The following is a 14,749-nucleotide window of genomic DNA, read 5'->3' as shown; positions in this document are numbered from 1 at the left end:
TTCCAGCATTGGCTACCTTGACTATAAGTCATGGAGCTTCCAGTTAACACAATCCATTTAAAGTTTATTATTTTATTTTTTCTGAGCCAAGGTAGTTCTGACTGCCCAGGACTCACTATGTAGATCAGGGTAGCCTTGAACTCAGAGATCTGCCTGCCTCTGCCTCCCAAATGCCAGGATTAAAGGTGTGTGCCATTATGCCTGACTTCCATCAAAGGTTCTTTACGGGCTCTTAGGCTATGCTACATATTGAAAAATACCAACGTGTCCTCTTTTGCAAAAGCAAGAAGAGCACCTCTAAGAGATTACACACACAAAGTCCTGACAATAAACCAGTCCAACATGCTCTACATCTGCAGGGATTTCTGTCTCGGTATTCATGTCTGCATTAATTTGCTGTTAAGTTCATTTGAGTCATAACATCTGTTAGTTCCCTTATTTCTGTTAATTTTCTGTCTGACAGACCTGTTCAATGGTGAGAGTCGAGTGTTGAGGTCTCCCAGTAGTAGTGTGTGGGGCTTCATTTGTGATTTAAGTTTTCATAATGTTTCTTTTACACATGAGGGTGCCCTTATAATTGGGGCATAGATGTTCAGAATTGAGATTTCCTCTTGATGGATTTTTCCCGAGATGAATATGAAATGTCTTTCCTTGTTTTTTTTTTTTGATTGATTTTAGTTTGAAGTCTATTTTGTTGGATATTAGGATAGCTATACCAGCTTGCTTCTTAGGTCCATTGATTGTAAAAGTTTTTCCCAACCCTTTACTCTGAGGCGATGTCTGTCTTTGAGGTTGAAATGTGTTTCTTGTATGCAGCAGAAGGATGGATTCTGTTTTTGTATACAATCTGTTAGCCTGTGTCTTTTTATAGGTGAGTTGAGTCCATTTATATTAAGGACTATCTCCTGTTAATTTAGCTTTTGTTGTGGGTGATGTTATTTTGTGTATTTTTTCATGTTTTTTTCCCCTTCTTTGGGATTTGCTGCTGTGAGATCATCGATTGTCTGTATTTTTGTTGATGTAGCCAACTTCCTTGGGAAGGAATTTTCCTTCTAGTGCTTTGTGTATGGCTGGGTTTGTGGCTAAGTATTGGTTAAACCTGGTTTTGTCAAGGGATATCTTGTTTTGTCCTTTTATGGTGTTTGAAAGTTTTTCTGGGTATAGTAGTCTGGGCTGGCATTCGTGGTCTCTTAATGTCTGCATAACACTTAACCAGGACCTTCTGGTTTTCATTGCATAGTTAGGTGTAATTCTGATAGGTCTGCCTTTATGTTACTTGGCCTTCTTCCTTTGCAGCTCTTAATATTCTTTCTTTATTCTGTAGGTTTAGTGTTTTGATTATTATGAGACGAGAGGACTTTTTTCTTGGTTCAGTCTATTCGGTGTTTTGTAAATTTCTTGTATGTTCATAGGCATATCCTTCTTTTGATTGTAAAAGTTTTCTTCTATGATTTTGTTGAATATTGTTTTGTGCTTTTGAGTTGGACTTCTCCTTTTTCTATCTTTATTATTCTTAGGTTTGGTCTTTTCATTGTGTCCCATATTTCCTGGATATTTTGTGTTGAGCTTTTGTTAGATTTAACATTTTCTTTGACCAATGAATCTATTTCCTCTATCTTATCTTCAATGCCTGAGATTCTCCCTTCCATCTCTTGTATTCTGCTATTTATGCTTATATTTGTGCTTTCTGCTTGTTTATTCATATTTTTCATTTCCAGAACTCCCTCAGTTTGTGTTTTCTTTATTGTTTCTATTTAGGTTTTTAGGTCTTGAATAGTTTCTTTCTGTTTGCTTTGTCTTGGTTTTCTTTAAGGGAAATGCTGATTTCTTCCAATTTTTTGTTTATCTTTTCCTTCACTTCTTTGAGAGAATTTTTTATTTTCTCTTTAATGTTCCTCAAACATTTTCCTGAAATTATTTTTTAGGTCATTTTCTTCTGTTTCATCTCATTTGGGGTGTTCAAGTCTTGCTATTTTAGAGCCACTAGTTTTTGGTGGTGCTGTGTGTTCTTACTTGTTGTCTACCCATCTTTTCCTCCAATTGGTGCAGCTGAGACTGTCTCCCGTGGTAATCCTCCAGGTGCCAGTGCATCCAAGGCTCAGAGGGTCGCTTCTCTTGGGGCCACGGTTCCTGTCATGCTGGAGGTTGATTGTTGGTTCTGAGGTCACATCTGTTGGCGCTGTCTCCAGCAGAGGTTGGGCGGCCAGTTGGGCTTTCCTTGCCCCCTGGCTCTGGCACAGGTCCTCTGTGGCTTTTCTTACTTGCTCTGAAGCCATCAGTCTCACATGGAGATGCCCACAAAGCAAGGTCAGAGACTGAGTGCTGGCCAACAGCCATAGGAACAGAATTCAGTCAGTAACCATAGCAGTGAGCTTGGAGTCACAACTCTTCCCCAGGTGAGCCTGCTGCTGATAACCGGCAACAAGCACCCTGAACGGGAGAATTTATGACCTAGAGAAACTGAAACAGTAGGTGTTGCTGTTTTAAACATTTAGTTTTGTGATAACAAGAGGTTTTTTTGTTTGTTTGTTTTTAACATGATATTAGGTAACTAATATACCCTCCTTATAGGAATAAGTAATAGTTATCTCTTATGACTATGTCTGTGTAGTATAAAACTGCCCTTTTTTCCTTTTTTTCAATTTTAATTTTTTAAATTCATTTTAGATACCAACCATAGTACCCCTCCCTCCCCTCCTGCTGCTTTCCACCTCCCCCCAAATCGCTCTCCCCTTACTCCTCAGAAAGGGTAAAGCCTCCCATGGGGTCAACAAGGCCTGGTACATTAAGTTGTGGCAGGGCCAAGCCCTTCCTCCCTGCATCAATGGACTCCAGAATGCCTGCCCATGTACCACGGATAGATCCTGGTTCTACTGTCAGCGGCTCCTCAAACAGACTAAGCTACACAACTGCCGCCCACGCGTATAGGGCCTAGTTTGGTCCCATGCTGGCTTCCACAAAGCTGCCCTTTTCTGTATCTTATCTCCATTAATTCTCCTAACAATGTTTTTTATCCTGGTTTAAAGAAAAAGAAGTTGTGGTGGTTTGAATAAGAGTGGCCCCTTTAGGTTCATATAATTTGATTGCTTAGGGAGTGGCGCTACTAGAAAGGATTAGGAGGTGTGGCCTTGTTATAGAAGTGTGTCACTCACTGAAGGTGGGCTTTGAGGTTTCAATGCTCAAGCCAGGTCCAATGTCTTTTTCTGCTGCCCGTGGATGTTGGTATAGAACTCGCAGGTACTTCTCTGTGTCTGCCTGCATGCTGCCATGCTTCCCGCCATGACAATAATTGACTAAATCTTTGAAATTGTGAACCAGCCCCAATTAAATGCTTTCCTTTATGAGATTTTCTGTGGTCCTGGTGTCTATATACAGTAAGACAACATTGACTAAGACAGAAGTTGGTTTAAAAGAACCGAGATCCTATGCCCTAGGTTCTATACAAGAACAGTGGAGTAGCCGGGATCTGAGCCTGAAGGCTGACTAGAGTGAAGAGCAGTACTTTGCTTCTGTTTTTCTTTTGGTAAAAGCATGATCTCTTTCACTATTGTTGACCTGTCTTAGATGGAGCAGGAATTAAAGTCACAGAGAGGCACTGACTTTGGACCTCACTCTATTTCATAGACAGCACACTGGCTGGTTTATTGTCAGCTTGACCCAAACTAGGGACAACTTGGAAGAAGTATCCACAATTGAAGGTTTGCCTCCAGGAGAATGGCCTGTGGCCATGTCTGCAGAGCATTTTCTTGATGGCTGATTGAGGGAGGAGGGCCTAGCTCCCTATGGGCAGGATCACTCTTGGGAGGTGAACCTGGGTTCTATCAGAAAAGTAGTTGTCCTCCAGGGTTTCTGCTTCAATTCCTGCCTCCAGGTTCCTTCCTTGAGTTCCCTCAAAGTCAGACTATAACCTATCAGCTAAAATAAGCCCTTTCCTCCCCAATTTACTTTTGGTCATGGTGTTTACTTTTTTTTATTTTTTGTCTACTAAAGCCATTTTTATTTCTTTTTTTTTTAATTTACACTTCCTCCCCTCCTCCCATTCCTCTCCCGCTCCCCTACTCACCCTCCTCCTTCCCCCTCCCTCCTTAAAAGAGAAGGCAGGGAACCCTGCCCTGTGGGAAGTCCAAGGCCCTCCCCCCCTACATCCAGGCCTAGGAAGCTTTGCATCCAAATAGACTAGGGTTTCAAAAAGCCAGTACATGCAGTAGAAACAAGTCCCAGTGCCTTTATCAATGGCTTCTCAGTCAGCCCCCATTGTCAGCCACATTCAGAGAGTCGGGTTTGATCACATGCTCATTCAGACTCAGTCCAGCTGGATTTGGTGAGCTCCCATTAGAACAGGCACACTGTCTCAGTGGGTGGACTAACCCCTCGTGGTCCAGACTTCTTTGCTCATCTTCTCCCTCCTTCTGCTCTTCAACTGGACCTTGGGAGCTCAGTCTGTTGCTCTGATGAGGGTCTCTGTCTCTATCTCCATCCATTGCCAGATGAAGATTCTATGGTGATATTTGAGATAATCATCAGTGTGATAGTGGGGCAAGGCCAGTTCAGGCACCCTCTTCTCTGCTGCCCAAGGACCTATCTGGGGACATCCCCGTGGACACCTGGGATCCCCTCTAGAGCCAAATCTCTTGCCAACCCTAAAATGACTTCCTTAATGTAGGTATCTTCTTCCCTGCTCCTATATCTGCCCTTCCTCCATCTTCACCCTTCCACTCCCCCAAGCTCTCTCCAGTCTTTCCTTTCTCCCTTCTCTCTTCCCCTCTCCCCTTCCTCCAGCCCCACCCTCACCCCTACCCCCACCCCTGGTCATGGTGTTTATTGCAAGCATCTTCTGCCATTTCTGGGCACATGCACACACATGGCACACAAAGATACATTACAATAACAATTTTTAAAAGATACAGAATTATTTTATTTTTGTTATTTATATTTTTGCAGTAAAATGTGGTTGACTTTAAGATAGTTCCATGTGATGGTGAGAAGTTGGATGTTCTGTGGGTATCTGTGTTGACCAACTGTACATGGTAAGGCTAGGGTATGAACATTACCCATTATTATTGTATTTGGATTTATCTTTCCCTTTATGTCTAGTAGTACTTGTTTTGTGAAGTTAGATGCATAAATGTTTGCTGTATATATTTTTACAATTATTATATCTGATGTGGGATTCCCCTCTGTATGCTATGAAAATGTTTCATTACCATTGGTTAATAAAGAAACTGCCTTAACCTACAGCAGGGCAGAATATGGCTAGGTAGGAAAACTAAACTGAATGTAGGTAGAAAGTAGGCAGAGTCAGGTAGACGCCATGTAGCTGCCAAAGGAGAAAGGTACCAGAACCTTACAGGTAAGCCATAGCCTTGTGGCAATACACAGATAAATAGATATGGGTTAATTTAAGATATAAGAGCTAGCTAGGAATATGCCTGAGCCATTTGCCAAACCATCTTCTTTATTAACCAATGATAATAAGACATATTCACAGAGGGGAATCCCATATTATATATCTTCTTGAGGCTTTGTCCAATTTGTTAATATTAGTGGCAGTTATTTTTTTCTGGCTAAGTTTGGCTTGAAGGATGCTTGGCAGGTTATCATTGGAGAAGAAATATTGTAGTCTTGAGTGGAACTTTGGTGGTTGAGACAGTGCTAATCTGAGGAGAAATTACAAGTTAGGAGACCTGGCGATAGTCTGCCACAGTATCGGGATGGGAGATGGGCACAAGAGGCAACTGTAGAGATGGAGAAGTTTAGATTGCTGAGGATTTCAAGCAGCAGGAAGCTTGGGCTATGGGTGGTCAGTGTCCTAGCCTTCTTTAGTGAGGCGGAGTGGCAAAATATATGATGGACTATAAATTCTGACAAAAAAAATTAGGGAGCGTAATAATAGAATGAAAAAGGAGGGGAGCAGAAAAAGGGGGTAAGAAAGAAAACTCAAAGTTAAACATGGGTTTGGTGGCACAAACCTTTAATCTCAGCATTCAGGATGCAATGGCAGGTAGATCTCTGAGTTCAAGGCCAGTCTAGTCTCCAAATTGAGTTCCAGGACAACAAGGGCTACTTAGAGACACACTGCTTCAAACAAAACAAAATATTAGTTAAAAAGAAAGGAAGAGGACTGGAGTGATGACTCAGTGGTTAAGAGCACTGGCTGCTTTTCCAGAGGTCCTGAATTCAATTCCTAGCACCCACATGGTAGCTCACAACTATCTGTAATGGGATCTTGTGCCTCTTCTGGTCTGCAGACATACATGCAGACAGAACACTGTTTATATAACAAAGGAAACACTCGTACATTGCTGGTGGGAGTGCAAACAGGTATAGCCCCTTTGGATATCAATATGGCGATTTATTAGAAAATTAGAAAACAACCTTCCTCAAGACCCAGCAATACCACTTTTGGGTGTATATCCAAAGGATGCTCAATCGTACCCCAAGGACATATGCTCAACTATGTTTATAGCAGCATTGTTTGTCATAATCAGAACCTGGAAACAACCTAAAGGCCCCTTGACACAGCAGAAAAAAATAATGACATCTTGAAATTTGCAGGCAAATGGATGAATCTAGAAAACATCATATTGAGTGAATTAATCCAGACCCAGAAAGACAATATCATATGTACTCACTCATAAGTAGCTTTTAGACATAAAGCAAAGAAAACCAGCGTACAAACCACAATCCCAGAGAACCTAGACAACAACTATGATGACACTAAGAGAGACATACATGGATCTAATCTACATGGGAAATAGACAAGATCTCCTGAGTGAATTGGGAGCATGGGGACCATGGCAGAGGGTAGAAGAGGAGGGGAGAAGAAGGGAGGGGAGCGGAGGAAAAAATGTATAGCTCAAGAAAATCAATAAGAAAGGAAGAAAAAGAATGTGAGGAAAAGCTTTAATCTCTTAGATCAAGAGGTTAAATATCCAATTATAAAAAATTAAAACATACAAATAAGATTAAAGTTGAGTAATAAAAGATAAAATCATAAAGGATTAAAAAATAAATACTAAAAAACCCAGCCAAATCAGCAACAAATCTAGAGTAAAAAGCAAAAATAAGACAAAATTTGAGACATTTCTCCTTGGGTTCTTGGCTATGAGGATGTCGTTGAGGTTTTGCGATGCTGCTTCTGCTCCAGACACGAAGCCACACTTGTAGACAATGCGGTCGTCTTCCATCACTGCCTTTCAGAGCTAGCCGTGCTTGTTAACAGAAGCTAAGACAAACCTCCCCTTGCTCTACTATCATGTTGGAAAAGAATGTGCTTTAAAATATTTCACACATTATTACATCAAGTTGCAATGACAAGTGTTTTGCTAGGTTTATTTGTTCATTGTGTTGCTCTTTCTGTCTCACTAGCCAGTTTCTGAATTCACCCGTGTTTCTACCACTAGAGAGCTGTACCTGGCCACCTTGTTTTTGTTCATTCATGAAATAAGTTGGAGTGAGTGTCTTTGATTCAGTCTTTCACTTAAACCCTTGATTAATGTCAACTGTATAATTTTTATATCTTAGGAACCTAAAAACTCTCAGAACACTCTATATAGAATATTAAGCATTTATATTTATTTGCTTCTTTTTAACTTAAAGATTTTATTATTTTTTATTATTTATGTATTGGTATGTGAGTATATGCCAGTAAAATAGATCTGGCTGAGGAAGCCAGCGATGCCAGAGACCCCTGGGCTGGAATTATAGTCAGCCGTGAGCTGCTCAGTGGGAATGCTAGGAACTGAATCTGGGTCCTCTGCAAGAACAGTTAGTGTTTCCAAGGACGGAGCCATCTCTCCAGTCCCGTGGTGTTTTCACTTTTATTTTTTAATTATTTATTTTGTGTGCACAAATGTTTTGCCTGCATGTATGTCTGTGCACTAAGTGTATGTCTGGTGCCCTCAGGAGCTAGAAGAGGGCATTGGATCCCTGGAATTAGATTATGGACCATTGTGAGCCGTCATGTGGGCTCTGGAAACCAAACCTGGGTCCTCTGTAAGAGCAACAAGTGCTCTTAACTGCTGAGCCTCTCTCCTGCCCGCCTGTATTGGTTTCTCCTTTTTTCTTTTCTCTCTTTTTCTTTTCTTTTTTGATGATTCCTTTAAAAAAATTTTTTTATGTGCATTGCTGTTTGTTTGCATGTATGTCTGTGTGAGGGAGTCAGATCCCCCTACAACTGGAGTGCAAACAGTTTTAAGCTACTATGTGGCTGCTGGGAATTAAACCAGGATCATCTGGAAGAGCAGCCAGTGTTCCTAACATCTGAACCATCTCTACAATCCTCTGTATTGGCTTTTTCTTTTCCTCCTCCTCCTCTTCTTCATTTGATTTTTAAGACAGGGTTTCACTGTGTAACAGTCCTGACTGTCCTGGAACTTGCTTTGTAGACCAGACTGGCCTTGAACTCACTAAGATCCACCTGCCTCTGCCTCCCAAGTTCCACCACCACCTAGCTTCATTAAATTTTCTTAAGGACTTGACTAATATTTAAGTAAATTGTAAAGTAAATTCTAAAAATGCCAGCATGTCTGTGTTTTTATATATTTTAGGAGTTCAGTTGACAGATTAACCTTAAAATAAATGACACACAACCCGTGTGTAACTCAGATTCATACCATGGCCTATCTGTAACTCCTGATCTGTCTGTAACCCATTCTGTGTATTACTTATTTCATGAGGTCACTAAACTGCACCAGTCTGGAACTTGCACAGTGAAAGTGGCCATTGATCACATACTTGGATGTTGTGACATTATAAGAGTATCTATTCCAAAGGTTTGCTCAACTAGCTTATTTGATGTGTTGCAGATCTATAACCATAACCATAGTGCACAGGCCACACTTTGAATAACATTAAGCTAATGCAAAACATAGATGCATAGGATCCTGCAGGAAATCACTCCTATTTGGATGTTACATTACCGCCTATAGAGCATTGCATTACCACCTTATCATTTATATTACTTTGCATGTCACTAGGACAAAATGCCTGGTGAAAACAATGTAAGGAAAGAAGGCTTTAATGTGGCTTACAGTTTGTAGATGGGAAAATATGGTGGCAGGAGTCCAGGTTGGTGATTACATTATATCTGCAGGCAGGAAGTAGAGAATAATGAAGATTTGTGCTCAGCTAGTTTTCTCCTTTTTGTTCAGTTCAGCACCACAGCCCATGAAAGAATGGTACAACCCACATTTAGGGGGAGTCTTCCTCCTTCAATTAAGCTGGCTAATTTTATGGCAACTTAATACAAGCTAGAGTCATTTGGGAGAGCGACTCTCATATGAAGAAAATACCTCCCTAAGGTCGGCATGTAAGTAAGTCTGCAGCTCATTTTCTTAGTTAGTGGTTAGTGTGGGAGGGCTCATCCTGTTGTGAATGGTGTCACCTCTGGGATGGCGGTCCTTGGTGCTATAAGGAAGCAGACTGAGCAAGCCACAGAGAACAAGCCTTGCAGCACCCTCCATGATCTCTGAATGAGCTCCTGCTCCTAGGTTCCTGATCTAAGTTTCTGCTCTGACTTCCTGAAGGGGCACAGAGTGTTTGTGCTCACAGACATGCACTAGGGGAAGCTGCGATGTTAAACACAGGCTTGTTTCTTCAAGTGAAGGAATGCAGAACCTGTGCCCCCCCCCCCCCCAAAAAAAAATAAGCTGGCGTGGATGTGCCTTCTAGCTGGGAAACTGTCATCTGTGTGGCTAGACACTTTTCTGGTATCAGACCTTCCTCCAGATCCTGATCATAATTTGTTTTTCGCAGCCAATAGCAGACCTGTTTTTCTCAGTCATCTATAGAATTCGTCTCTGTGGACTTTACAAGAGTCCCGATAGAGTCTGTCTGATCTTACTTTAAGTATTTAGCTTCCTTTCTTTCTCAAGGAGATGGTATGTTTTGTTATGCATGCAGGATTGAGTTAATTATTACCAAAATAGTTTTTTTAACCAAATTCTGTTGTGCTTAAATATGCTTAAAATAAACAACTGTGGTCAGCGTCTCTAAGTTTCAGCCAACACTGACTGCTGAGTTGTATTGAGACTGTCTTCTTGGCCTCTGGCGACTCATCTCTCTGCTGCTCGTGAAGGTAGCAGAGAGACCCCCCATAACAACAACAACAACAACACACACACAAAACGTAACTTCATAAAGGACTATGATCAGGACACATAAGAGGAAATAAACTTTTTCCTCCCCAAGTTGCTTTTGGTAATGCTGCCTGTCACAGCAACGCATACTCTAAGTAAGATATAACCTAATCTAGATAATACCTCACATGTCCTGAAATCTGTCTGGTCACTAATTCTAGGTCCTATCAGGTTGGCAGTAATAATCGTGACAAGTCCTGCCATGTTAATTTGACATCCAAACTTTTGGGTCCCATTCCAAATCCCACCCAGACATTCATCTGGGAACTTTACCCCACATCTCCCATTCCAAACCCCTGCTGCTCAGAAAGCCCAAGTGGTGACTCCTCCCCTGTAACTGCCCAAGACCATGCCTACAGAGTATTTAAGCTCTGGTCTCTAGATCTGCCCTGTGGTTTCTCTTCTTCCCCTGAGATCACCTGGGGGTGCTTTGCTCATTAAAACTGGACTTTTAATTCAGGCTGATCTGACTGATTGCGTTGGTGGAGGAACCCACCACTGGGGATTTCAAAAATACTTATCACAGACAATACTACTTTCAAAGCCACAACCTTTTACTTCTTGTCTCTGTAGACTCATGGACATTTCATATTGTAAAATGCATCAGTTCAACTTCCAAAGTCCCCATCAGGGCTTAGTAAGTAGAGAAGCTTGTTGCCAAAACTAATGAGGCGAGTTCAATCTCTGGAACCCATTGGTGAAAAGAGAGAACTCACTATTCCCATTATCCTCTGACCTCCGCGTCCACACTGTGGAACTTGCAAAAGTAAATAAATATTATTGTCTTTAAGAATTCCAACGCTGTTCAAAAGAAAGTGCAGATTCTCTTCGGAGACACAGGCAGTTAATGGTGAGCCCCTGCAAATAAAACCCAGGTCACACACTTTCAATATATGACACAGAATAAACATCTTCGTTTCAAAGGAGAGGAATGGGGGCCTAATAAGCAAAGAGTAGACCACAGACAAGCCGAAACTCAGGAAGATAAGCCCCAATCCTGCAGACCTTGCCCTGCAGATCTGGAGATGGAATAATTTGGGATCCAAAGGACCTAGGTGGCCCTGTCCCTCCAGCTCTGCTTCCTACAGCACACATAGCCTTTTTCTTGAGCCAGATATACGGTGTGCATGCCACTTTCCTTAATGGACACCCCAAGGTCCTGGCATCCTTAGCATCTTTGAGTTTCCTTTGAACTTGGGCTTTATGTAGTAACCTACCAGGTTCTCTAATCCTGCTACACATTGCCTGGCCTCAGTGGTTCTCTGGAGCTTTATGCAAGACTCTCTGACCCCCTCAGTCTTGTATTTTTCATGCCTGTAAAACTACTAGCATGTGGATTCTGTTGCCTCATTTCTGTTGCCAGCTGGAAATGGAACCTGGCCTTCCTGGATCATAAATGCAGTGGACGTTTGTGCTGACTCGTGGAAACTCTTTCCTAGACAGTTGCTTTTTAAGAGCAGGGAATGCCTTCAGGGCATTTGCATTTTTATAAATTGGAGTCTTTGATGGATATGGTCTTGCCCTCAGGGCACATTCCCTATAACTCCAGTAACTAGCAAGACAATTCTCCGTAACTCACATGGTCCTTTTCAACATGCCCCTTCTCTGCAACTTGAAACTTGCTTGAGCATGGACATCAAGGAAGCCCTGAGTGTGTAGTCCTGAGTGAATGTGTAGTATGACATTAACCAGCCATGTCAGGGACCAGAGCCTCAGAACTGTGGGGCAATGGTAAAGCTTTCCCCCAACCCAGGGGTTGAGACTCGGGGAGGTCGTGTGCCAATGTTGATAGTGTGTGCAGAAAATCTCCATCATAGCCTTCTCCCCACTGGATGTTCGTGACCGGAAGACTGCTCTCCTCCAGAGACTTCTCCAGAGATCAGCTAGACCTGCCTCCTTGATTGGCTGCCTACAATAACCCTATCTCCCTATTCAACTGTGTATAATAAACAAGCCGAGCTTCCTGGGTACTGATCCCAGTTTCCTGGGTACTTACCATTTCTTTAAATCCTCACCGCCCTAGTCAGGTCAAGTCTCTGAGGCCATGCAAGGATGCAGCCCTTGAGCTCCCTGCACCCACAGAAGCGTGCATTTTGTACATTCTTTAAATGCCTTTCTGTCCCACTTGTTGCTCTTTTCCACTGCAGAACTGAATCAAATGGGTGCGAATGAGGAATAGCTGTGGCGCAACCAGGCTGCTATCCTGTCTTGAGAATTCCTCTACCAAACAAAGTAGTCCATTGCTTTCAGATTCATCCTCATTAACTTCTCAGGAGATAGGCAGAATGCATCCAGATTCTTGTTAAAATATCACACTAAAGCCAGGCGGGGATGGTGCACTCCTTTAATCTCAGCACAGAAGGAGGCGGCTGGAGCTCTGTGAGTTCAAGGCCAGACTGGTCAACAGAGTTCCAGTACCATCAGGACTGTTAGAGAGAAACCCTGTTTCAAAACAAAACAAAACAAAACCCAAACCAAACCAAACCAAACCAAAAATAACCAACCATCCAAACAGACAAACCACATGAAAATGGTCACTGACTAAGTTCTCAGCAGAGTCTCTGAGACCCTGTGAGTCACTCCTCCACTGTCCTCGTTTCTCTTGGCCTTCTGGTCATTCCAGTTCCCACCAGAAAGGCTCATTAAGCTCCGTTTGTATCAGTCAAGGGATTTTTTTAGCTCAGAGTTCCAAACTCTTCCTCATTCTTGCAAACCAGTCTCAAAGCCTGCAAGTCCAGTGGTCAAGTTTATCACAGCAACAGCTCCATTTCTCAGCACCTTCTTTCTGCCTTAGTGACTTTACACATTCCTGAGACACACACATGGCAAAGGCAATGCAAGGGAGGAGGGGTTACTTTGGCTCCTAGTTTGGGGATACAGTCAGGCATGGAGAGGAGGTCACGGAGACAGCTTGAGTAGCCCTGACTGGCTGAGTCACATTGTACTGCAGGCAGGAGGAAAAGAAGACATATGTTTGCGCCCAGCTCGCTTTCTCAGTTTTCTTCAGTCCAGCTTCAAAGTCCACGGAATGGTAGGTACCACCTGCTCTTGGGGGGTCGGTTCCTACTTCAATTCCCCATAGACATGCCCAGAGGCTTGTCTCCTCACTGATTCTAGCTAGACCCTATCAAGTTGACAATATTACACCATTGTAAGTCAAAATAGGTAATGTTTTTCTCATTCTGCTGTCACGTTTACAGTTAGGAAGTAGCAGTCAAATCTGAAAGCCCTCGAGTATTCAGGCCCCTGGTTCAGTGTGCATGTCACTGTCCTTCCTAAACGCTTACACATACCCAAGTATCCAAATGATTGGTCTTTGCTAGGACCCTTTCCCACCATCTGAAGTCGTTCTGGCTATGAGTAATCTCTTCTGAGAATTCATTTGATGAATAGATTTGATTTGACTTGATCTGTGAACATATCAAAGGACTGAAATCAGTTTTGTTCCCAAAGCTTATTGTAATCCTAAGAAAAAATAAAATTAATAGGCTGTCATTTAATGTCACTTTATGAAAGAATATTTACTGTGCTCCCTCAGTGTACCTTAAATAATTCTTGTGCCTCATAAATACTAATACTCTCATTTGTATAGTGAAAGGGGAAAGATAAGAACAGGTTCCTAAGATTACTAGATTTAACGTCACTTCTGGAGTAATTCCATTTCTATTATACATGCTTCTCATTTAATAAAGGTTGGAAGTTAAAATGTCCTTAGACCACAGGCAGTGTTCTTTGAAGTAGGTTGGGTGGAGCTGTAGGAAACTGACCAGGGCATGCTGCTTAAAATGTGCAGTTGCTGGATATTAGAGCTTCTGATGGCCATTGCCCTGTATGGCTAGCAGATTAAAATGTTGTGAAATGTTGTGTAACTTAATGAAACACAGCTCTGGGCAGGCTGAGCTGTCTACTAACCAGTTCCTTCTTGTGCATAGATCACTAGTGTGTAACTGAGGGTACACAGGGCGGGTAGGGGAAAGTGGTTATGTTTCAGGAAGAGTTTTTTTTTTTAATTTTTCAAATGTTTCTCTATTAAGATAGAGGGAAAACAAAAACCCAGTCAAACCACTTAGAATGATTCTTACTAAGGTAGCAGAGAAAATAGCGTGTTTCTGTTATTTTTTAATATAAATTGGAACTTTCATAGAATTCTTCAAAATTTTTATAAAAAATATGGAACATTTTATGAATTTGCATGTCATCCTTGCACAGGGGCCATCTTTGTATCGTTCCGGTTTACTCTATGTGCTGCCCGAGCACGCGTGCATGCGCACAAACACACACAAACACACACACACACACACACACAGACATACACACAAACACACACACAAACACACACACACAAACACACACACATACACACAAACACACACACACAGACACACACACATACACACAAACACACACACACAGACATACACACAAACACACACACAAACACACACAAACACACACACCACACACACAAACACACACACACACAGACATACACACAAACACACACACACACACACACACACACACACACACACACACACACACTCACTGCTCCACATTTTGTTTATCCAGTCTCTACCGCTGACATCTATTTTATTTCCTCCTTTTTCTGC

General features: G+C 42.1%; 1 pseudogene; it reads right to left on the bottom strand.

Moving 5' to 3' along the window:
* Positions 1-14,303: 14,303 nt before the first annotated feature.
* On the bottom strand, positions 14,304-14,396 carry LOC142839619 (U6 spliceosomal RNA; annotated as a pseudogene).
* Positions 14,397-14,749: the final 353 nt, after the last annotated feature.

The sequence above is a fragment of the Microtus pennsylvanicus genome, chromosome 21 (assembly GCF_037038515.1).
Source record: "Microtus pennsylvanicus isolate mMicPen1 chromosome 21, mMicPen1.hap1, whole genome shotgun sequence".
Lineage (NCBI taxonomy): Eukaryota > Metazoa > Chordata > Mammalia > Rodentia > Cricetidae > Microtus > Microtus pennsylvanicus.
This window is presented reverse-complemented; position numbering and strand designations above follow the sequence as displayed.